At 41.0% G+C, this 25,888-nt stretch overlaps 1 protein-coding gene across 4 annotated transcripts in view; it reads left to right on the top strand.

Annotated features, from left to right (window-relative positions):
* Positions 1-25,888, top strand: part of MAP3K5 (mitogen-activated protein kinase kinase kinase 5) — a 203,548-nt gene that overhangs the window by 24,764 nt on the left and 152,896 nt on the right. The window lies entirely within an intron of this gene.

Genomic DNA, 25,888 nt, shown 5'->3' with positions numbered 1-25,888 from the left:
CATGATTTGATTTGAAACCTCAGAAATGTTACCCTTACTTGAGTCATCACATTGACATCCTCTTTCCTCTACAGATATTTTAATGACCTCTGTTCCCAATCACAAATTCTGACCTGTTCAGTCTTGTTGAGCCAGTTATCCTACAACCCAGTGCCCTAAAACCTAGCTGTTGGCTGCCATGTCTGGTAATGAAGAAATGAATCAAACCCCCAGATAATCTACCCGTCTGTCCATTACCACAGGTGAATCGAAGGATAGCAGGTGTGGAAGTTTGGAACAACAGGAGCACAGCACTGACCCACTCGGCTATGAGATCAGTGGTCCCCAGCTATTTTTGTTTGTAAATTATGAAGTGATCCCAGACGTCATCCTGTGGGCAGTTCTTTGCCAAGTTATTGCCTGGTCTTGTTGCGAAAGAGAAACTAGAGCTTCAACTCAGAAATGTGTCCCGCAGAACAGTCCAATTTGCAATTGAGGTGTTCAGGGGGCCAGTCTCTGACTGCTCCCACTCTCCAGTGTGGGGAGTTGGGGTTGGGGGTAGGGGTGGCTCGGGTCTTGGCTTCACCTGCAGCTTCCATGGTTTTATGCTAGACCAGAAAGATTCTTGCCCTCTCTCATGACCGGCAGTGCAGCTGGGATGGCTCTCTGGGAGACGGAATGTTTCTTGGAATGTGAATAATCTGAGCATGTTCGCGCTGGGGATTTATATCTCTACTGCTCAGAGAACCAGAAAAAATAAAATAAAATCTTCCTAGGGAAGGAAGGGAAGGCATATGTTGGGATGATCAAAATATGGACCGTGGATCCGACACACCTCTGTGTTTGATTCTTGGCCCTGCCACTTACTGAATCTGTGTTCTTCTCTCAGCCTTAGTTTTCCCATGTGTAAGATGGAGAGCAAAGCAGTCATTGCCTTATGGGCCCGTTGAGAGGGTTAAATGGGGTCGTGCATGTAAGGAGCTTTGTACAGTGCCTGGCAGGTTTTCGGCTGTTGGAATGAAAAGGACTTTAGAGGCTGTTTAATCCAGCACTTTATCTGATGCAGGAATCTAGCAAGAGGTTTTTTAGATGTGCTTTTATTATGTTGCCAAATTGCCACGTAAATTTGATTTTTAAAGGGAGGAATCAAATGATGAAATCTGAAGAAAAAAAAAAGATAAATTCTGACCTTTTGTTAAGATGCTGTTTAAAAAGCGCTCCACTGCCTGGGCATTTAGTGGCAGGAAAGATAGCACATGATCCTGGAAGCAGATATGTGGCAATAGTGGTGCCCAAAGAGACAGATTTGGAGTGAGGGTGTGACCCCACAGAGCTCATGTGTCTCAGCTTCTGGGGTGCAGAGGGTCGAACACATGCTTTAGAGTCAGGAGGCCTACTTGGTGTTTCAGTTCTGCCTCACGTGTCCTCTCTGGATTGAGAAAGCCTGTGTTTTACCACCGTTTTGAGGATTAACTGAGAAAACATATATGAAAGGAGCAGGCGCATAGTAGGTGCTTGGGCAACATTTATATATTCACAGCATTGCCTGCCTTTTTAAAGAGGTCTGTATTTCATTTCTCTGTTGCTGCTAACTGTGCAAAACCCAGGGGGCTTGAAAGAACCTGTTATAATCTCTCACAATTCAGTGCGTCGACTGTATTCAGCTGGGTGGTTCTTCCATTTCACGTGAATTTGGTTGGGTCTGTAGTCATCTAGGCTCTTAGGCTGGGTTGGAATGTCCCGGAAGGCTCATTCCCATCACCGGATTTTGGTGTGGGCTATCTATGGGAGCCTCAGTTCATCTCCTGCGGCCTCTCCACATGGCCAGGTTGGACTTCTCACATGGTGTTTGCATTCTGAGAGAGAATGTCTACGGTAAGAGTAGAGGCTCTCAGTTCTCATGCGTTTTGCTTTCAAAGTTCTGAGAACTTTGCAGTATTTTATTGGTCAGAGCCAACCTAGACTCAAGGGGAGGTGGATGACTCAATGGGCAAAGTAGGCAAGTGCATACAGAGAGGTAAGGAATGGGTGATGACCGTCTTTGGAAACATCTGCCACAGTCTGGATGTTCTTGCATGCTTCTCTACATCATATGGGTGTGCACGTGTCGGAGGGACCTGCCAACGAATCAGTAGCTTTCTGCCTGCTTCCCTCCCATCTAGTAGCTAAGTCGTGGAGAGAGACTGAGGCCTGGGCCCTGAGGCGAGTCATTAGATTTTGAGAAGGGTGCAATTAAAACTCAAAATGGAAGGTACCTCAATAGAGTCAGCAAGAGTACACCTTACATGGAAAAAATGTCTTCCTCTATAAATTTTCAGTTTCCACAGATAGGGCTGGTAGAAATTTACTATCCAAATACTGCCGTGAGATTTTTTGCTACCAGAAGAACGTGTGCCCGAAAGCTGACCTGTTTCTCCACACCTTTGGGCCCATTGGGATTAGATGGTTAAACAGAGACAGGATAGCTAAAGATTTGTCCTGGCTGGTGCTTGAAGTGGAAAAAGCAATGAACAATTTTGTGGAAATCCTATTTATACGTCAAAGACTTCTTCTTAACTGACTAGTTATGCAAAGAAGTGGAGATTGCTTTTTTAAAAGCTATACAAATTAACATGCATCCAAGACTCAATATCCCATCTCAGCCTTGGGAATGGACGGTCTTGTGACGTTTTTTCCCTCTAGCGTGTAGAGGGCGAGGCAGCAAAGGAGTAGGTCTACAGAGAGGGCCAGGTGGTAGCAATGCGGGTTAACCAAGAGACCTCAGGAGGCTGGGAGGGGGATGGGGCAGTAGCCTCCCCCGGGGCCAAGTAAAAATAGGAACATGTGGCTTATGGACTGGTTTAATCTGTAGGCAACCTGCCTATCCCTAGAGGGGTTTGCAGCCAGCATTCAAGTTTCCCGAGAGATAAAGACAGTACAGAAGGTACTTTCTCTTGTATAATTCCCCTTGCTCCCTCCCCACTGTTTAATTCTACTTGACTTTAGAAACTCGACTAGAAGTTTACTTTTCTTTTTGTACTTTTCCTAATCTAAGCCTTCCTCCCACCTTACCTGCATACTCTCTCTGTCTCATTTCTGGTGCTGTTCATGGATGGTTGAACCAATGAGGAACATGAGCCAACCTCTCTCCCTAAACTTTGCCCAGAGAGTACCTGAGAGTCATGTGCAAACATCAGCAGACAGTTCTTGGCTGGGTGTCCCATCAAATGTTTATATTTGGAAAAAAGCATTGGTTCTTCTACTTGGCAAACAAAAACTTTCCAACTTTAAATGCACAGAGTCAGGAGCTCTGTTGTTCTGTTTGCTTATCCCCATACCCCACTCACTCCTCTGTTTCTTCTAACTTCTCTCTGCCTGGAGCATCAGTATAGATTTTGCTTATTTTTGTTTCTTGCTGCAAACGAACAGTGTTGTCTGCTAAAATTGGGAGTAAAAAATATTTGTGTGACTATTTTTAAGGTCATGGATTTTAAATTTAAAGAGGTAAAGGAGCTAATTTCTAAATTCTTTTGTTTCCTTTTCTAACGTATTGGGGAATGAAGACACTCTGTTAATCTTTTAAGTTTTAGTTGAATTGCTGCTGACTGAGTCAGTCTTTCCCCAAAGCATTCATTATATCTGCTTTTATTTCTTAAGAGAGCCATTTGGTGGCTCACCTTTCTTACCTCCTTTTCTATCACTTCTCTTTTGTGCTGAGTAGTTGCTGTAGTTGCTAAGAAATGGCTTTCTAATTAATGAGCACAATTTTGGGGAGAAACTCAAGAGGAAACTCAACTCGTTAGCACAGGATGCAAAGTCAGCCTCCAGGCAACCCTCTCTCACAAGCCCTGTGATTAGACCCATACTCATGGCTGTTTCCCTAATAAATCTAGCTCAGGGATCTCTCCATTCTTGTGTGTAAATGCCATTCAGTGTTTTCTCATTTTCCCCTTTTAGGTTCTATAATTTTACTGTTTTGATAGTTGCAGGACCCAACGATTTGGGGAAATGGACTGATTCTTCTAAGCTCCTTCCCCTTCCTGCCTGGAATTCACTTCTCACACTTCCTGGGGAATACCCTGGCATCTTCCAGGTCAGCTCTGTGACCCTTCTCTCCTCAGAGTATCCCACCCAGGCATTTACTAATTCCCTCTTCCATTTCCCCCATAGTGCCATCTACTTGCTTCTTCATTTCAACGATTGGCTTCTCAGTTGGAGTATTAGTTTTTAAAGTTAGATTAAGATCTGTTGTTTTCACCCTTGTGTCTCTAGTGCTCACATGTAATAAACGCTCAATAAGTGTTTCCTGAATAAATAAATTAGTAAATAATGCCATTACTTAAATTCATTGAACATACATGTGTTAACGATTTGATCATCTTCATAAGCAAAACCTCATCTCATGTAAGAGCTTCATTCAGAAAATCTTTTGCCTTTTATATTGGGCAAATATAGGTGTTGCTCGTGGCTAAAAAAGAAAGCTAATCAATATATAAAATGATATGTGCCTTGACATTTAGTATAGGATTTACTAGTCTTAACTGGCTTTAAGTCTTTTATTGTTTTTTGGAGAAAATTAGTCTGATGACAGCCACACACACACACACACACACACACACACATATATATATACATATATATATATATATATGTATATGTATATGTATATATATAGACACACACACACATACATATATATATATATATATACATACATTCATATATATATACAAACACACACACACACACGTATTTAAATGTTTATTTATTTTTGAGAGAGAGAGGGTGAGCACAAGTGGGGAGGGGCAGAGAGGGAGACAGAATCCCATGTAGGCTCCATGCTGTCAGCACAGAGCCTGGTGGGGGGATCAAACTTAAGGACTGAACTCATGACCTGAGCTGAAATCAAGGGTCGCATGCTTAACCAGCTGAATCCACCAGGGGCCCTGAATCACGTATATTATTGACTACTGACTATGCTTTGCTCTTTAGGCATGTTCATGCCATCATACGGCAATTAAAAATATCCCAGCTGGCCAAGTTTTTAGAAATACTGTCTTGCTTTTCCACAAGGTGACAGAGGGTCAGTGGAAGAGTCCCAGGTGCATTCTGTCCTACTGGCGTTGGTGTCTGTCAGAACAGGTTCAACAGTCAGGCAGTGATTGTAGCCCCCTCTCCTTGCGTATGGCATCTGTTTAGCACTTTCATGTATATAAAACATTAGCTGAAGACTTTAAAAACCCAGCCTCTGTAACTTAAAACGTGTGTAAAATTGTTCCTTTCCCTCCTAAGTTCTGTGGGCTTTTCCCATGATAATAGTAGGTAGAACCTGTTCTTTGAAAATGGGGGATAGTTTGTGTATGGATAGTTTTTTATGTTTCAAACTTTTAATTTAAGTATAGTTTTAGTATAAAGGCTATTTTAAGAAACTCTCTTCCTTTTTTTTTTTTTTTTGCAGGGTTTATTTATTTATTTACTTATTTATTTTTTATTTTATTAATATAATCAAGAAACTCTCTTCCTTAAAGATCTATTCAGGGCTATGTTATTCTTAGGTTATAATATGGATGTTTGGTACTGATTCCTGCCTACCATCAGCAGTGGGAGATATAGCACATTTAGCAACCAACTTCTTACCCATCTTTGTCCCTATTGTTCAGCCTAGTATATAGCCTATAATATATAGGCTGCTGTATAATATTCAATTCAATAAATATTTATTGAATGAACAAGTCAATAAGGCTGCAGAGAACAATTTTCTTTCTTTTTTAATTTTTTTTAACGTTTGTTTATTTTTATTTTTGAGAGAGAGAGAGAGAGAGAGTGAGACACAGAGCATGAGCTGGGGAGGGGCAGAGAGAGAGGAAGACACAGAATCTGAAGCAGGCTCCAGGCTCTGAGCTGTCAGCACAGAACCTGACACGGGGCTCAAACTCACAAACCGTGAGATCATGACCTGAGCTGAAGTCGGACACTCAGCCGACTGAGCCACCCAGGCACCCCAAGAACAATTTACTTTCTAAAGGCTGTACCTAATAAAGATTTGGCTCATAGAAACACAGACAAAAACAGGATTCCTACTGCGAATGTAAGATGTGCAAAAACTCAAAGCATGCTTTTTTCTCAGAAGAATGAACAATGTTAATCAGGGCAAAATACACTTAAATCTAACAATTGATTATTTATACATTACTAAACTATACACAGATTCTTATGAATTTGCCGATTGCTTCCAACTAGTCTGTCTTTATCTTATAGACTTTTATAAAGTTCAGATAAGAGGGGGTACAAATGTGTTGCTTCTAAAATCCGGACTGGATCTGGACTGGCTGCCCAAACTACAAAAATGATTTGCTATGCTAATTGAAAATGATTGGGAGGATGGACAGAGCCTGTGGGGTTTTTTTGAAATGCCAGAAAGCTATTATTGTTATTAGGAGCTTAGATTCCTGGAAGAATGTTTCAGAGGGCTATATAAGTGCAGAGTAAATTCAGAGAATTTTCATTTTGGTTCAGTTTTCATCAAACATAAAGTTATAAGGCTCTTAAAAAACAAATAGGAATATCATTAATGATAAAGATTAAAATAATAAAAATGACTGACAAATTGCAAGGCTCCATTATGTAATGATTTCTTTTTGTAGGTCTTTCAAATGTTACACAAGAGTAAACTTTTCCAGGGCAAAGAAACTTTTAAAATGCAGGAAGATTAATGAATTTTAAATTTTAGTATGATATAATGACACTAATTTACAGTATAAGTGAAAGTAAAATCAAAATGATATTTTCTGTTAAATTACTAAAGAACCTAATGTACTAGAATCGAATACTTAAAGTCTTACATTGAAACCTGTATTTAAAATAGGCTTCAGTTATTGATATAAAGACTATTACTTTAGATGTAATCCTTTCCTATAGTACTCATTACTACTCTACCACTTTAGATGGTTTCATTTTTATGTTCTCTATTTCATATCTAAAATATATTCAGATGCTTCAAAGTATGCAAAGATGATCTATAAAATGAGTTCTCTGATTAATATGTCTAGTGAAGTTTTACTTTTTCTGATAGGAAAAGATAGTAGCAAAAGGGAATCTTGTTGATAATTAATATATGAACATTGCACAAATCTGGGGTGCTGACTAGATAGAAAACTCTTGTATAAATTATTGCTTCCCGGTATTAAAACAGCTCCCTTGAACTTCCTTCTCCACATACCCAGCCCTGACTCTCTTTCTTCCTGTGAGTTGTGTTGAAACTGGAATTCTGTTATAGTTGGATTTGGCTGCGTTCCTAAGGAGTGCCACAGTCCTGCCCTGGAACTTATTTTCTTGAGAGGTCCCAGAGGTAGGTATGTCGTCAGAAGAAACAAGACAGGGCATCTCTTGACTATTAGATGGGACACGGATCAAGGGGCCCAATATTAAACTCTGGTGAGCTGGAGCCCTAGAAGATCTCCTTCTGTGGGCCAGGTAGCTTGAACGGTCCAGTAGTGCAATTGCTGGGTTACAGGGTAGTTCTATTTTTAATTTTTGAGGGATCTCTATACTGTTTTCCAGAGTGGCTGCACCAGTTTGCATTCCCACCGACAGTGCAAAAGGGTTCCCCTTTCTCGGTATCCTTGCCAACATCTGTTGTTTCCTGAGCTGTTAATTTTAGCCATTCTGACAGGTGTGAGGTGATATCTCATTGTGGTTTTGATTTGTATTTCCCTGATGATGAATGATGTTGAGCATCTTTTCATGTGTCTGTTAGCCATCTGAATGTCTTCTTTGGAAAAGTGTCTATTTATTTATATCTTATGCCCATTTCTTCACTGGATTATTATTTTTTTGGGGGGGGCGGTGTTGAGTTTGAGAAGTTCTTTATAGATTTTGGATACTAACTCTTTATCTGATATGTCATTTGCAAATATATTCTCCCATTCTGTCAGTTGCCTTTTAGTTTTGTTGGTTGTTTCCTTTGCTGTGCAGAATTATCTTGATGAGGTCCCAGTAGTTCATTTTTTGCTTTCATTTCCCTTGCCTCTGGAGATACATCTAGTAAGAAGTTGCTGTGGCCGAGGTCAAAGAGGTTGCTGCCTGTTTTCTCCTGTAGGATTTTGATGGTTTCCTGTATCGTATCTAGATCTTTCATTCATTTTGATTTAATTTTTGTGTATGGTGTAAGAAAGTGATCCAGTTTCATTCTTGTCGCTGTCCAGTTTTCCCAGCACCATTTACTGAAGAGACTGTCTCTTTTCCACTGAATGGTCTTTCCTGCCTTGTCGAAGATTATTAGTAGGCCGTACATTTGTGGGTCCTTTTCTGGGTTCTGTATTCTGTTCCATTGATCTACATGTTTCCATTCTCCTTGACAGGAAAGCAGATAGGGCTGACAACTCCCTTTTCCTTGAAGTTCTCTTCTCTCATTGTGTAGGTTACCCGGGATAGAAACATGGTGCCTTAGTCAGTCTGGCTGCTGTAACAGAATACCATAGATTGGGTAACTTAAACACAAACATTTGTTATAGTTCTGGAGGCTGGATAGTCCATGATCAAGCTGCTAGAAGATTTGGTGTGTGATAAGAGCCTGCTTCCTAGTTCATAGATGGCTGTTTTCTTGCCATGTCTTCACAACGGTGGAAGAGGTGAGGGAGCTTTTTGAGATCTCTTTTGTAAGGGTTCTAATTCCATTCATGTGGGCTCCATCCTTATGACCTAATCCCCTCTCAAGGTCCGCATCTCCAAATATTATCTCATTGGGGATTAGGTTTCAACATATGAATTTAGGGGGGGAACACAAACATTCAGTCTATAACAGATGGGTACACCATGGGCAGTACCCTTAAGGAGCTTATGGTCTAAGCCCCATTTATTTCCAGCCCATTCTTCCTTCCTTAGCTTCATTTCTATGTGTCCAACAATCTACTGAATGAATATCTCTTTCAGCCTCAAATTTAATGTCATCATCTTCACTCTGAAACCAGTGTCCCTTTGCTTATCAGTGGAAGCATTTTCTCTCCAGTCACCAGATGGGAAACCTAAGTGTCATCTTTGATTCCTTGCTCCTTATCCATCCATTCATCTAATGAGCACTTAATCCTAGCCTCTATGGATACAGTAAGCCATACAGTCCCAGCTTTAGGGTGTGAGTGGGAGATAGGAGGGCTTATCCAAGAAGGAAGTCATTAAGAAATATCTTTTCAATTATTACAAATTAAATGCTCCAAAGAAAGTATACAGGGCTATGAGAGGGGGCTGCCCGAGTATGAAAATCCAGGGAACAAGCATTTCTCATATGGAGGCTTTGAGACAGGAAAGAACAGAGCTGTGCATGAGGATCTAGGAAGTCCTTTTCTGCTGGAACAGAGAGGAGCTAGATGAGGCTGGTGAAGGAGGCAGGAGCAAAGTTAAGCAGGGCATGAGAGACTAAAGTGAGGGGTTTCAAGCTTTTTCTAAGCCATGAAAGTTTTTTTTCCAAGCCAGAGAATGCCATTGTCAGCATTTTTTTTTTTTAAAAAAAGATCAACATGAATATTGTGTGGCAAATGAAGTGGATAAGAACGCATTAGGAGGCCAGATGGGCAGTATACATAGAAAGAAGTAAATGCACTCAAAACAGGAAGTAGAATTGGCAGGACCTCATGATTGAATAGATTAGAGGAGGAAAGGGAGATTCTAAGGATACCCTCAGATTTCTTTCATGAGGAACTAAATGAATGGAATAATGTTTTCCCAACATCCTGAGAATTCCAGATCATATAAATGGACCTCAGGAATATGTCTCAACCCTGTTCCCGCCGTCATGTTTGCACTGCATTATCCACCTTCCTTTCCTATGTTGAAGACATATGTTGTCCTATGTTGAAGACCTTCCTGGAGGTTTCTCCACTTGTCAACTTCCTCCCCTCTGGGCTGGTGCCTGGCTATTCTTCCTGAATAATGGGGCTCTAAGATCAAGCCGAATCTTCTAATAACCTTTCTCATACACCAAGTTAGTCTCCTTGCTGCTTCTGATAAGCGTCGTTCCCTTCCCTGTATCTCAGCCTCTGTGCCCTTGGTTTCACCTGCCTGAAGCCACCCCCGCCACTTCTGCTGGGCCTCGTTCCCCCTTTCCTTCAAAGCCCACTCCAACATCCCTGCTCTACAAGGAAGGGCCATCTACCTGCAAACACCTTTTATTTGGCTCTTTTGTGGCATTTCAGACTTTCAGACGGGCCTCAGCATTATTTATGATTATAAGCTACCTGAGGCCCCGGTTCATCTTTATATTCCACTCAGACCTAGCACAGATGCCTGAACAAAACTTAATAGAATATTTGTGGAAGACTGAAGAAGCATTCAGTAGGTATTTTGCACTTGACCCAGGAATAATTAATGTTCAGGTAATTTACTATACATCATCGTGTAAATACAGTGCCTTGCTGGGGCGCCTGGGTGGGGCTAGGTTAAACGTCCAACTCTTGATTTCAGCTCAGGTCGTGATCTCAGGGTTCATGAGTTCAAGCCCCGCATCAGGCTCCGTGCTGACAGTCTGCTTGGGATCTTCTCTCTTTCTCTCTTTCTCTCTTTCTCAAAAAAAAAAAAATATATATATATATATAATAATAATAAATAAACTTTTAAACAACTGCTTTAAAAATATAGTGTCTTGCTTTTTATAGTATTTTACCCAGATTATCAAAATGAGTTATTCTTTTTTTCAAAATGATTTTAAATACTTCTAGATTCAAGGGGAAAATATATCTGCAATGATGTTCCCTTCTTGCTACCAAATTTCCCTTTCTATAATTTATAACCTCTTAAAGCCAAGAAAGATCCTTGCCCTGTCCTTACCATCCTGCATGCTGTACCTAAGATGTTTTCACCCACAGGATGGTGACCCACTTGCCGACAGTAAGCTTTGTTGCTTAACACGGGGGTCATATAGGTTCGTGGGAAGAAAAGATGGGGAATTCAGTGTTCACAGGAAGAAAATAAAAGGCAATAAGGCCTCTATTATTGTTTTAATGGGTTGATGACTCAGATTTATTTAAATACAGGCCTCCCACCATCAGAGAAAAATACTTAAAATATAGACATTCTTTTGTATAGCATCTGTTGGTCTTTTAGGCTGTCTTAGAAGAATGTCACTCAATAAACAAGCAGACAACAAAACAAATACTGACTCCCTGTTAGAACTCCCTGTTAGTTACCATGAAGAAAACATAAGACGTCATAGGGCAGAGGTCAGCTAGAGCCAGGAACGGTACATGGAGTGGCAAGAATTCTGAGGAGGTGGTGTCGAAACAGAGCCTGGGATTCCAGCTGAGGCATAATCAAACTAGAGGTTTCACCAATATTTCTAGGGTGGTAACCTTCTGAAAGTAGGAGTGGGTTAGTTTTTTTTTCTTTTAAGTTGGTGTGTTTTTGATATTTTACATGTTTGGTGGGTGGGATTACAAGAATGCAAGCCAAAATCTACTTTCTGTGTAACCACATCCCTTCTTCAGCAGCCTGGCCTGGGAAATAATACTCCACGCCAGAAAACAAGAAATAGCAACGTGCTGTCTTCTTCCCGAGCAGTGCTCACGACTTTTCTAGGCTGAGGTCACATTTTTAAACTTCATAAAACATAGCTGACTATTGAGTGGGGTGGGGAAGGTGGGTTTAATTCAGCACCTGTGGGCTGTAACTGCCAACAGATTTCGACATTAGAGGTATTTTGGTATTTTTATGTTCATTGGCTAGAAGGGCGAAATAAGCAGGTCTTTATCTACCAGTATGTTTCTTTGTGAAAATCATTACTATATTTGGCCAAAGTCCTCATAACTATATTTAACATTCTCTTAATGTTTGCTTTTGTGTTTCTTTAATTCTGGTAAACTCCACCTCTCACACATTCCCATGGGCCATCGTAATGCTATCTGGGATTCGGTTCCTCTTACTAATCTGTGATTTAAATTTCAGAAAGATATTGCTGTAATCCCCAAATAAACACTTAACATGTGGGAAGATTCAGGATGACAGGACTTTTGGCGACCTAATCCAAAATGAAGGTGGTAGAATCATAAGCCAAAAGAGCAGACAGGGCCGAAAGAGAAGCAAAGATGATGGGCAGAATTTTGCACAACTCTTGACTTAGAGCAAAGTAATGCTGTTCTGGAAGGACCAAGCAGTGAAAAAGAGGGTGGAGAAAGAAAATGAAATGCACTCAACTGGGGCAAGAAGTCATGAGAAGATTTGACCTACCAAGGGTCCCCAAAGAGAGGAGCAAATTCTTTGTTTAGTTACTCTGAGAAGGAAAGTTGAAAAGTGACATCAGAAAATCCTAAACTTTTAACATCCCTGAAATACTAAGTAACAGAATTAGTGGAAAGTTTTGCATTTGGTAATTACTTCTCAGAAGCAGGAGACAATTGTGTAAACACACTGTAGGAGTGGGACCTTGGACTGCTGTCTTTAGAAAGGAGAAGAAAATGAAATGTGTGAGAATGACAGATTTTGACAAGCTCAAGACTTTTTTTTTACCCATCAATTGAAACCAAAGATAAATTGGGGAAGGCTTTTTTTTTTTTTAAATCTAGATTCTGAATTACCTTTTAAGAGCAGTATGTTCTAAATCTGTCTAAAGGTGACACATGATCTTGCTGAAGAAGTAATTTGACAAATTGTTTTTAACAACAAAAATACTCAAATGCATCATGAACTCTAACAATTCAGCCCCTTCATCACTGGGTACTATTTTCTTCTGAAGTTCTTTCCAACACCTAATTGGCACATATTTGCTGTATTTCAGAGGTCCCCAGAAATGTTCTGGAACCATTCTGTATTGGCTAATGAAAAACTGGAAGGGAAGTGGGCTGCAGCTTTCCCAAGTCAATGGGGTATGGAGAAAAGGGAACCCATACCTTGTCCTACTTTCTGCTTTGATTAGTATATTGGGGCAGGGGTGCTGGTATAATGACTGGTTGTTGGCGTGTTTGTAAGTTGGAAGAGGATGAATTTGAAAGGGGCACCGGTAGGTGGCTTACCAACATAGTTGCTCACGAAGAGCAGTGTTGGGTAGCTCCATAAACACCAGATGGAGGAATGCTACAGAGGGCAGCCTGTCCCGGGACCTTCGTGAGCCTCCTTCTTCCTTGGTCTCTGAATTTCAGTGTTTTTTACCCTGTAACTTGGAGAAGAGTGGTAAATAAGTGACAGATTCTAAATTCATGGTGTTTGAAACTACACTTTGTGTGGTGGGCAGGTCTCACAGGAGGTCATGTTTGAGCTCAGCCTGTTGGAAGATGAGGGAGCATTCTGTGGGTGCTAACGAGGGTCCTCTAGGTGTATGACAGTCAATGGTCCTGACACATCAAGGTTGAGATTCACATGAGAGAGTAGCACCTGCCAACCAGCTATCATGGAGTGATATTTTCGCTGGTGACCTTAACATGTACCTTAAAGAGGCGCCTATAGGGGCACCTGGGTGGCTCAGTTGGTTGGGTGACCTACTTCAGCTCAGGTCATGATCTCGCAGTTTGTGAGTTCGAGCCCCGCATTGGGCTCTGTGCCGACAGCTCGGAGCCTGGAACCTGCTTCAGATTCTGTGTCTCCCCCATTCTCTCTACCCCTCCCCTGCTCGCCCTCTGTGTCTCTCTGTCTCTCAATAATAAATAAACATCAAAAAAAATTTAAAAAGAGGCCCCTATAATTAAGTCAATTTTAATATTTTAAAACTTTTCAGCCATATCGTATAATCTTCTTTATTGTTCTACTTTTATTTCCTAAGATCAGTGATTTGCCTCTAACCGTATATGAAAGTTAAACCTCTTCCACTGGCTGAATCTTTCGTCCTTAATTGTAAATATGTATATACACAGGTGTCCAAGAGCCTTAATTGGCATTGATTTATTTAAAGCTGTTAAAGTATCTACACCCTTTCCTTGGAAGCAGTTCTCTCATTTTTGACCACAGTTTCTACAAATATCTACTTCAACTTTTAACTTCCTTAAATTTGCCTCCAACTTTTGATTCTTAATCTCAAAGGTATTTTTTATTGTCCTATGCCAAGTGTTAAATTCTGTAGCTTAATTTCACCTTCATTCTTAAAAAACAAAACAAACACTGTGTTGCTATCCTGTAGTCTTCTGTATTTCATCAGACTTTGGCTACCCTATGCCTTTTCTTTGTGTATGTTTTATAAAGAATCCCACCCTGTTTTTTTTCAAAATAGATTTTCAGCTTCAACTTTTCCAAATAAATATTTGTGTAAATGTACATAAATTAACATACTTGGGATTCATAACGGAGAGTTACAGGGTCCAGATGTGGATATTTAGCTATAAATATGGACATTTTCCCCAAGTGCCTCCTTTGTCTGAATACACTTCAGGAAGCTTATCAACTAAGATATTCATGCAGAAAGGCGGGCTAAAGGCAGCTGGGTAAGGGTGTGAAATGGATAGTGTTGCATACGCTGCACCTACGCATATCCATTCGCTTTGAGGAGTACGTACGGCTTTATTTGGGATTTCTCACTTTGAGACAGAAAATGGAAATGGGCTTCTTTCAGAAACTTGGCATTTTGAAATCTCTCTCTGAGATCATAGTTAATAGCTGTTATTCCCTGAAAAGAGCCACCATATATTTGATAGAGCTGGAGTTTTTTTTATGTAACAATATTTGCCATGCTGGCGAAAATTTATTTCATTGTATGCTTAACACATTCCTTCAGTCTTGCTTATGGATTTACAATATGGCTGTTGCTTCAACGTGTGGTCCCTGTACTAGCAGCATGGGCATCACCTGGGTGCTTATGAGAAACAGAGTCTCCTCACTTCTTTCTTCCACAGTGGAATCAAAATCTGTTGTTTTACCAGATCTCCTTGTGATTTGTGTACTCATGAAATTGGAGAACACCAGTCTGCACTCACTATTGTTACTTCAAAACCTCCCACTTACTCCCCAATTCATTGTTTTTAATCTACTAGTCTTACTTAAGAAAGACACTAATGACCTTTTTGTTTTAAACGTGTGTTGTCTTTTTGTTTTAATTTTTTAAAAAAATATTTATTTGTTTTTGAGAGAGGGAGAGACAGGGCATGAGTGGGGGGAGGGGCAGAGAGAGAGGGGGAGACACAGAATCCGAAGCAGGCTCCAGGCTCTGAGCTGTCAGGACAGAGCCCGACGCGGGGCTCGAACCCGTGAACCACAAGATCATGACCTGAACTGAAGTCAGACATTTAGCTGACTGAGCCGCCCAGGCGCCCCAAGACACTAATGACCTTTTAATAGCTGAACACGTTCACCACTTCTCAGCATTTGTCATGCATTTTCAGGACATACCATCTCCATGGTCAACCAGTTTTGTAAGTCCATTGGGAGTTACACTTTTAAAAAGTAGTTCTACCTCATTTCACCTCAGAAAACCCGTTTATTGGTCATTCGCTCCCCATACATTCCTCGACCAGAGTATATCCAGAGAGCAGGCATGTTACTAGAACTGGAACTCCCGTTGCCATATGAAGAGATTAGGGATGTGTAACCTGGAGAAGAAATGTCAGGGATTTCAAGAATGTTGTTCTTAAATGTCTGAAGTCTTTTGGAGGAAAAGTAGGGTGTTTTTTTGTTGTTGTTGTTCAGTGTAGCTTTAGGAAAGCAGAAATAGAAACAATGAATGAGTAGAAGCTGAGGAGAGTATTTTGCACTCAAACACAGAAGGATTTTAAAAAATAATTGAATATTCCAATAGTGGAGCATACGTCTTCCAGCTGCACATGGCAAGCTGACCATCCTTGGAGCATAGAGGTACTCACCCAAGGCTGCCCGTGAGACAGACAACGAACGGAGTGGATTCTGCCAATTCTTCTCATCTTCGTTTTTTGTTGTTGCAAAAGAGAAAGAATATTAGTGTTCATTCTCCAAATATTTCTGCTATTTTTTTTCCTCTTATTGATTATACATAGATTTTGTCTCCCTTTCTTGGGGATTAGAACCCTTTATGGCTTTCTCTGTATGAATGTGCCATGCCTTTCTACTGGGAGAGTTATTAGGATATATGCCTCTTTCAAGATACATACCTCTTTGTATATCTAGGATTCTTTCTGTGATGTTTAGTGCTTCGCTGGTCATTTTATTCTGACGAGACCATTGGGCCAGTATCTTCAGGGAATAATATTTGGGAGCTCCTAGAGTTCTAATTAAGTTGCAACTCATGTTGTAACGAGGCACTCACAGTCAGATATCTCATTACAGTTTAGATTATCTTCTCCTATGTGTATCATTTTTCACAGACTGTAAATGAACATATTTGTATTTTTCTGCCCACCCCAAATTTTTTACTTTTACATTTGATTCCCTTATCCCTAGTTTTTTATAATACAGACTTAGGCCATAAATGTGCTGTATTTACCATGGAAGATATTTGTTCTATTGGGGAAGTCACGAATTTAGATACTAAAGCTAAATTTTGAGATTTTATTGGGACGCCAGTTGAGCTTTGACAGAGGTGTAGAAAATGCAAACAGATGAGGCTTTTTGAAACCGATGACATCTCACTATTATTTTCCTCTTCTAAAAATTGTTTTTATTTTTCAAATAGGTAATGTATAAGATTGAAAGTTTAAAAGGTACAAAAGTATATCCAGTGAAGAGTTACCCTCCGACCCTTGTCTCCCTTCCACCTAATCATTCTCTCTAGATTCAGCCAATGATATCAATCTCTTTTGTATCCTTTAGATAATGGGTGAGCAAGGAATTCATGTCTTTTTACAGCAAATGATAGCATACTTTCCTGAATATCTTTTTTTTGTTTGTCTTTTCACTTACTGTATTTTGGAGATTAAAAAAGTAATTTAGATACCGAATCATTTTAAGTCTCTGATGATCCTCCAAAATGTGTCTAGAACCTATTTACCTTTTTCCACCGTGACTGCTACCTCCCTGCTTGAACATCCTCAGCTCACACCTGGACCTACCTACCTACTCAGTCACTGCCTGACCTGTTTCTCTGCTTCTTCCCTTCCCGGAGGCTCTGCTCCCGCAGGCGGGCATGATTCACTGCAAATTCAAGTCCCACTAGCAGGCTACCCAGAATCTGTCCAGGGTTAGCAGGAAGAAGCCTTAGAGATCAACCCAGTTTTAAGTTATTGACTTTGGATCTTTTTTTAATTAATTAATTTTTTTTAATTTTATTTTTTATTTTTTAAAATTTACATCCAGATTAGTTAGCATCTAGTGCAACAATGATTTCAGGAGCAGATTCCTTAGTGCCCCTTACCCATTTAGCCCATTCCCCCCTCCCACAACCCCTCCAGTAACCCTCAGTTTGTTCTCCATATTTATGAGTCTCTTCTGTTTTGTCCCCCTCCCTGTTTTGATATTATTTTTGTTTCCCTTCACTTATGTTCTTCTGTTTTGTCTCTTAAAGTACTCATATGAGTGAAGTCATATGATTTTTGTCTTTCTCTGACTAATTTTACTTAGCATAATACCCTCCGGTTCCATCCATGTAGTTGCAAATGGCAAGATTTCATTCTTTTTGATTGCTGAGTAATACTCCATTGTGTATATATACCACATCTTCTTTATTCATTCATCCATCGATGGATATTTGGGCTCTTTCCATACTTTGGCTATTGTCGATAGTGCTGCTATAAACATGGGGGTGCATGTGTCCCTTCGAAACAGCACACCCGTATCCCTGTGGATAAATGTCTAGTAGTGTAATTGCTGGGTCGTAGGGTAGTTCTCTTTTTAGTTTTTTGAGAAACCTCCATACTGTTTTCCGGAGTGGCTGCACCAGCTTGCATTCCCAACTTTGAATCTTTTTTTAATGTTTATTTATTTTTGAGAGAGAGAGACAGAGTGCGAACAGGGGAGGGGCAGAGAGAGAGGGAGACACAGAATCTGAAGCAGGCTCCAGGCTCTGAGCTGTCAGCACAGAGCCTGACCCGGGGCTTAAACCCATGAACTGTGAGATCATGACCTGAGCCGAAGTCAGATGCTCAACCGACTGAGCCACTCAGGTGCCCCTTAAGTTATTAACTTTGAATGTGACTAAGAAATCACTAGACCATCCTTGAAATTACCTAGATTACCTGCTGCAAAAAAAGGACAGATAATACATGCCTTTATTGAAAATGTCATTGCAAAACAGCACACACAGGTTTGACCTCTTTCTCAGGTGTGTAGGCCTCTTTCTCTCTGCGTGTAGCTGGAAAGCATCGAGCAAAGAAGCGGTGGAAACAGGCAGAACACCTGCAGGAACACTGAGACGATGGCAAGAGCCAAGCTCATGAATAAAGGGATTTTATCTTCAAAGTCTACCTTGTGAATAGGGTGTTGTGATTTTCACCGTCAGGATTGTAGGTATTCCGGGAATCAGGGCATCTCTGTACTCCCAGATGGGAGAGGAGGGGGAAGGGAGTGGGAAAGAGCCTTGCTGGGAGAGTTCCAGCACCCTCCCTTTCTCCCTACACAACTATGGCTGGCCTTTCATTTAACTCTTTATGTGCCTGGATAAAACCTCTTTTCTAGACCACATCGGTGTTACTTCATTTTATGAGTTGAGTGTGGGGAGTTGAAAATGCAAGAAAACCAGTTTTCTTCCCCCAAGTATGTGCCTTGGTGAAATACATGATTCTAACTATGTTTAACCCTTTTTAAAAATAATTTGATATAGGAAAAAGGAAAAGTAGTCACTGTTCGGCCACTTTGAAGGTACTTTTCTAAACAACGTACATACCAGATGCAAAAGGCCCAATTAAATTGCTCAAAAAATAAAAATATTTAATAACTGCCAACTGGAGGCCAGCTGCTGCCCTGTCAGCATTCTGAACAGGAAAAATTGGGTTCCATCCAAACATTGCTTACACTGGTCTTCATTGTGAGAGCCATTTATTTCCATTATTATGCAAATGAGTGTTTCTTGCCAGAATTTGTAAGGAGCACAGTAATGGGTCAAAATGCTGAAAGAAGCAGTCTGTGCCTTGCTTCTAGACAAGTTGCCGGGTTGATGGATGAGTGAGCGTCTTTTTATCAGCTGCCAAATTAGCGATCCTGAGCCCTGTTGAAAATTAGAATCCCCTGATTCTAAAAATCCTAATGCCCACACCACACCCCCATCAAGTGCATCAGGGTCTCTTGGACTGAGTTTGCAGGCTCTCAATGTGTTTCGAAGCTCCTAGGTGATTACAACCTGCAGCCAAGGTTGTGAATCATCCTTTAAATGACGAGGCCTGGTGGCTGTACTTTATCCAGCCAGGTTCCAGGTGTGGGCTTGGCGAGGGCTGTGCAGGGTGTGGATGTTGTGCACTTTGGGGCAGATGGGATTGAAGGGATCTGTTTTCTGCTACCAGAGTGGAGCTGCTGAGTTCCAGACTTGATGAGGACCAGCTCCTCCTTCCAGCACAATCTCAGGATGTCCGTGGGAGCGCCGTGGCTTGCGCCAAAGGGCCCTCTTTATAAACTCTGACGTTATGGACACAGCCTTTTTGGGGGGAGGGACATCCAGGATTCTTTTTTGTTTAAATAGGCTTTATTTTTTTCATAGAAGTTTTAGGTTCACAGCAAAATAGAGAAGATACAGAGATGTCCCATATACCCCCTGCCACCACACAAGCGTAGCCTCCCCCGTAATCAGAATCTCCTACCGGAGTGGTATGTTTGTTCAGTTGATGAACCTACACTGACACACCATCACTCAAAGTCCATAGTTAACATTAGAGTTCATTCTTGATATTGTCCATTCTGTGAGTTTTGAGGAAAGTATAATGACAGGTATCCACAATTATAGTATCATGCAGTGTATTTTCAGTGCTCCAAGAAATCCTCTGTGCTCTGTTTATCCCTCTGTCCTCCCTAACTGCTGGCAACCACTGACCTGTTTACTGTTTCCATAATTTTGCCTTTTCCAGAGTCTCATATAGTTGGTGCATAGTTTTTTCAAATTGACTTCTTTCACCAGTAAAATGCATTTAATGTCCTTCCATGTCTGCTTATGGCTTGATAGCTCATTTCTGTTCAGTGCTGAATAGTACTCCATTGTCTGGACCACAGTTTGTTTATCCATTCACGTGCTGAAAAACATCTTGGTTGCTTCCAAGTTTGGGCAGTTATAAATAAAGCTGCTGTAGCCTCTGTGTACAAGTTTTTGTGTGGACATAAGGTCCTTTGGGTAAATACGAGGCATCGTGATGGCTGGATCATAGGGTAAGAATATCTTTGATTTTCAATGAACTACCCAGCTTCTTTCACAGTGGCTGTACCAGTTTCCCCCTTTCCACCAGCAATAAATGAGTTATTGTTGCTCTGCATTCTTGCCAGCATTGGTGTTTCCAGTGTTTTGAATTTTAGCCATTCTAATGGGTATGTAGTGGTATCTTATTGTTGTTATAATTTGCAGTTCCCTAATGACATACATGATGGTAAGCATCTTTTCATATGCTTACTTGCCATCCATTTATCTTCTTCGGTGAGGTGTCTGTTCAGATGTTTTTTTTGACCCATTTTTTAATCTAAACATGTATTTTCTTATTTTTGAGTTTGCATTCTTTGTATATTTTGGGCAACAGTCCTTTATCTGGCATGTGTTTGACAAATATTTTCTCCCAGTCTGTGGCTTGTCTTCTCATTCTCTTAACAGTGTCTTTTGCAGAGCATAACTTTTTAATTTTAATGAAGTCCAATTTATCAATTATTTCTTTTATGGATCATGCTTTTATATCTTGGTGTTATATCTAAAAAGTCATTGCCATATCCAAATCATCTAGATTTTCTCCTGTGTTATCTTCTAGTAGTTTTATAGATTTGCATTTTACATTTAGGTCTGTGATCCATTTTGAGTTAGTTTTTGTGAAGGGCATAAGGTCTATATGTAGATTCATTTTGTGTGTGTGTGTGTGTGTGTGTGTGTGTGTGTCCAGTTGTTCCAGCACTGTTTGTTGAAAAGGCTCTCTTTGCTCCATTGTATTGCCTTTGTGCCTTTATTAAAGATCAGTTGACTGTATTTATGTGGGTCTATTTCTGGGTCCTCCATTCTATTCCATCAATCTATTTGCCTGTTTTTTTCACCAATATCACATTGTCTTGGTTGCTGTAGCTTTACAGTAAGTCTTAAAGTCGGGCATTGTCAGATATCCAACTTTGTTCTTCGATATTGTGTTGGCTATTGTTGATCTTTTCCTTTTCCATATAAACTTTGGAATCAGTTTTTTTTCCACAGAATAACTTTTCAGGACTTTAACTGGGATTCCACTGAACCTATAGGTCAAGTTGGAAAGAGCTGACACCTTGACCATAGTGAGTCTTTCTATTCATGAACATGGAATATCTGTTTAGTTCTTTGATGTTTATCAGTTCTGTAATTTTGCTCATGTAGATCTAGCACGTATTTTGTTATATTTATACCTAAGTGTTTCATTTTGGGGATCCTAATGTAAATGGTAATGTGTTTTTACTTTTAAATTCCACTTGTCCACTGTTGGCGCATAGGAAAGCAATTGACATTTGTTCTGTTAACCTTGAATCCTGTAACCTTGCTATAATCACTTGTAAGTTCTAAGAATTTTTTTTGCCACTTCTTTCAGGTTTTCTATGTAGATCACCGTGTCATCTGTGAAGAAAGACAGTTTTATGTCTTCCTTCCCAATCAGTATATCTTTTATTTCCTTTTCTTGTATTAATTAGGACTTCTCATTGATGTTGAAAAGGAGTGATGAGAGGGAATCTTTTTGCCCTGTTTCTGATCTTAGCAGGATACCTTTTTGTTTCTCACCCCTAAGTATGATGTTAGCTATAGCTGTAGGGGCTTTGTAAATGTTTGAGTACAGACTTTTAGTGTCTTAATTCAAGAGCAAATTGTGAACACTGTATTCAGATTTCCCCAAGTGTAAAGTTAGCAATGAGAAGTGGTTATGATTAGAATATCATATGTAGAGTAATTGTAGTTTTGCCCCCATACCATATAAGTGTGTGCATGCATGTAGGTGTGTGTATATATAATTGTGTGGGAAAGGGAGGAAATAAACCAAAATGCTTAGTATCTCCAGGTGATACATTTTAATAATAGATCATTTAAATATGTATGATAATTTACTTCCTTGATACCGAGGAATACATTTTTTTTTTGAGAATTGACAACATTTAAATTTCTCTCAGTCACCTGGATGTAGTCTTATGGTTCCATAAATTTAGTAAAGAGGGTGACGTTGCTGGGTCATGATGGTAGCCCATTTAGCTTTAACCAAGGCAGGCTTATTTATAGAAAAGCAAGTGTACATGTTATAATGAGATGTGATGATGGTTCATGTGATGGGGATACAACATGAAGAAGTAAAAAGTGGTTCCAGGAGTGAAAAACAATCACCGTTTTAATTTAACTCTCATTTCTAAGAGAAGTAAAAAATGTGGCTCTGTGTCAGAGTGATAGGATCTAAATAAGTGGCAGAAAATGGCTCCGTTGTTCTGCAGCACGCAAGCTCCTTTTCGCAAGTGTGGGCAGTTTAAGAAAATAATTTGTGTAACACTTTCTCTAAAAGCAAGCTAACATAAAAAACGAATCAGGAATTGGAATAACAATAGCATCTGGGTTCCTGGTAGTGAGATTATGGATGATGGAATTTCAGGCAATTTTTTTTGGTCTCCATCTTGCTCTTAAAGAAATCACAGGGAGTAGAGACGACTGGGGAGAATCTTTAGGTTTGGCTGCTTGGTTTAAACCAGTTCCCAAAGAGCATTTGGGACTTTTAGTCTAAGACTCAAGAGACACGTCGGCTGCTGCAAAACCAGCTCTGGCTTGTTGGTGTCTGAAAGAGACTTGACCGTGGCATGGGTATTTTCACTAAGAAATGGTGGGTAAACAACAGAAACACAAGAGGACAAGGATAGGCCCTTAGAGGAAGATGTAGATTCCAAAAAAAAGGAAACCAAGATTAAAGGTGAAGGAGGCACAAGGTAAAAAGAAGGAAATGCTCACATGCACAAACATGCACACACACAGAAAATGACCAAAGAAAAGTTGAAAATTTGGGGCACCCGGGTGGCTCAGCCAGTTAAGCGTTGGACTTTGGCTCAGGTCATGGTCTCACGGTTTTGTGGGTTCGAGCCCCTCATTGGGCTCTGCGCACTGACCATGCAGTACAGAGCCTGCTTTGGGATTCTCTCTCTCTCTCTCTCTCTCTCTCTCTCTGTTTCTCCCCCCCCACCCCCCTCACACTGTCTCTCTCAAATAAATAAATAATTTTTAAAAACAGCTTAAAAGGGGCGCCTGGGTGGTTCAGTCGGTTAAGCAGCCGACTTCAGCTCAGGTCATGTTCTCATGGTCCGTGAGTTCGAGCCCCGCGTCGGGCTCTGTGCTGACAGCTCAGAGCCTGGAGCCTGTTTCAGATTCTGTGTCTCCCTCTCTCTGACCCTCCCCCGTTCATGCTCTGTCTCTCTCTGTCTCAAAAATAAATAAATGTTAAAAAAAATTTTTTTTTAAAAAACAGCTTAAAAAAAAAAAAAAGAAAAGATGAAAAACACCAGCAAAATGAAATGCTGGGCTGGAGTTCAGATGCTGTCTGATTCTGCTTCATGTCATTTATAAAGTCTCCCTCATTACTTTGGTCTGGGAAATTTGGAAAAAGCAGCTCCTCTTCTAAAAGCAGTTTGAGGTCTTCGTCTGATGAAAGCCCCAGGGCCGAGCTTAATGAGGTGGTAACAGCATAGGGGTGGTTCTTACTGAACTTTTTGGCAGCTCCAGCCTCCGGCTTCCACTGCCCCACGGGAGGTGACAACACAGCAGGACCCGGACTGCTCTGCTGCTGAGGGTGACAGAGTAAAGCGGTCTCTACTAGACAGGACAGTGGGGCAGTGGACAGAATCGGAGACCCTGAAGCAAACCAAGATACCTACTGAACTGGTTCCAGCACCTTCTGAGGGGCTTGCAGTTATTTACCCTGATCTGTCCCCTTCAACCCCAAAAGAGTAACTCTAGATACTGGTTGTTTCGATACGGTCTAAGGCTTTTCTGGAAGATGTTCTCCAGCTAGCGGTTTTGTCCAGATTGCAAAAGAATCCCTTGAGAAGAGTGAACCCCAATGTATGGATTGCATAGCTCCTGGTTACTAAACCAGAAAAGTATAGAAACCTATCTCTAAATTATTGACAGTTCTCTGTGGTAGGAATAAGGTGTGAAAGTACCTTCTAATCCGTGGCCCACTCTCTAATGATGGCTAATATATTTTTTTTAACATTTACTTATTTTTGAGACAGAGAGAGACAGAGCATGAACGGGGGAGGGTCACAGAGAGAGGGAGACACAGAATCCGAAACAGGCTCCAGGCTCTGAGCTGTCAGCACAGAGCCCGACGTGGGGCTTGAACCCACGGACTGCGAGATCATGACCTGAGCTGAAGTCAGACGCCTAACCGACTGAGCCATCCAGGCGCCCCATGATGGCTAGTATTTCTTAAGGGCTCATTGTTGTTCAGTCCTTTCTGTGACAGGGACTACTATCATTGTCATTTGACAGAAACAGGCTGGGGGAACAGGGGTTTTAGGCCTAGGGTCCCCAGTAATGTTTGCTGCACAGCCAAAGTGCAGACCTGGGTCTCCTGATCCAACCAGCCACACACTCCCTGATGGGAGGAACTGCTTGCTATTTGTCATGCCCGGTCAGTACTGACTACAGATGGGCCACGTTTATTTCGACCTCCCTTTATTTCTCTACCTCCCTCAGGTCCCATCGCTTTGTCAGGGGTCCCTCGCAACGAATCAGTTCTCACAGTTGTATCTGTCCAGGTGCCCTTTATTTTTTCATCTTTCCTGGAGGTGAGTTTTTCTTTTTGCCTCCCCTGCTTCAGCAACGTGAATTAAAAGCTGTCTCTTTACCATCAAACGCCTCCGCTGCAGAGTTTTCTGTTCAGCGAGTAGGCACCTCTTGGCTTCTAGCGCACCGACCAACGTGTCCTTAGCTGTAGGCTTGCAAGAGGAGCTGAGAAAAGGGAAGGGAGCCAAAACTCTGCTGGGACCAAGGAGTAGAGAGGATAGATAACAGGGCAGCCCAGCGGTACCTAAGAGAAAGGGGTGTATTTAGTCATGCAGTTTAGGATGTGTGAAAGCAGAAGCCAAATGAAATATCTCTCTTCCGAGTAAGAAAAACGTTTTTACTGAAAAGCGCTCCTAAGAAATGATTGTGCAATTTGTTTCACTGCTTGTACACTTCCTGCAGGAAGCCTGGATAGACAGAATGATAAGCCTTTCCTCCCTCATAGGGAGATTGTGCACACGTCCATTCATCGGTGGTGGAGCAGTTTTTTCTGGCAGAGAGAAACTCCTCTATTATGCAATCATGAGCAGCCAGAAATGCCCCTCCTTCCCAGTCAATGTACGGAAAGATGACCATTTCTCAAGGCTCCCCTTGCAGGTGTTGCCCCTGCAATGCCTTCTCTAAGACCCCCTCCGTCAGAATTAATCACTCCTTGTTCTGTGCCCCCATTGAACAATTACATACACTTCATTTGACCTTGGACTTCTGTAGCTCATAAGCACTTGAAGATTATAAGCTCCTCAAAGGGTGCTTATTTCTTTGACCCCTTCACAGAACCTTGTACAGAATAGATAATAGATGCTTGCTAAACGAGTGTGAGAGCCAAGGAGGCATTTCCAAAGTGCCTGATGGGATTGAAGTAAAGTTAAGAAACTGGAGACTCCAGTGTGATGTGATAGGAGGCTATTGAAAGACATGAATGAGGGCATCACTTAGTGGCTAATACACTGAAGGGGGCTGTGGCCAGGTCCATTCCTCTCTCGTCTATTGCTGTGTCTGTGGAACAGGCTTATTCCAGATTCCCCATTGAAGGGCCGCTTTTTTTTTTTTTTTTTAATTTTTAATGTTTATTTATTTTAGAGAGAGAGACAGAGTTGAGCGGGGGAGGGGCAGAGAGAGAGAGACACAGAATCTGAAGCAGGCTCTAGGCTCTGAGCTATCAGCACAGAGCCT

This window comes from Panthera onca, chromosome B2 (assembly GCF_046562875.1).
Source record: "Panthera onca isolate mPanOnc1 chromosome B2, mPanOnc1 haplotype 2, whole genome shotgun sequence".
Taxonomy (NCBI): Eukaryota; Metazoa; Chordata; class Mammalia; order Carnivora; family Felidae; genus Panthera; species Panthera onca.
Note: the sequence above shows the minus strand (reverse complement) of the source record. Positions and strands in the feature narration are given on the sequence as shown.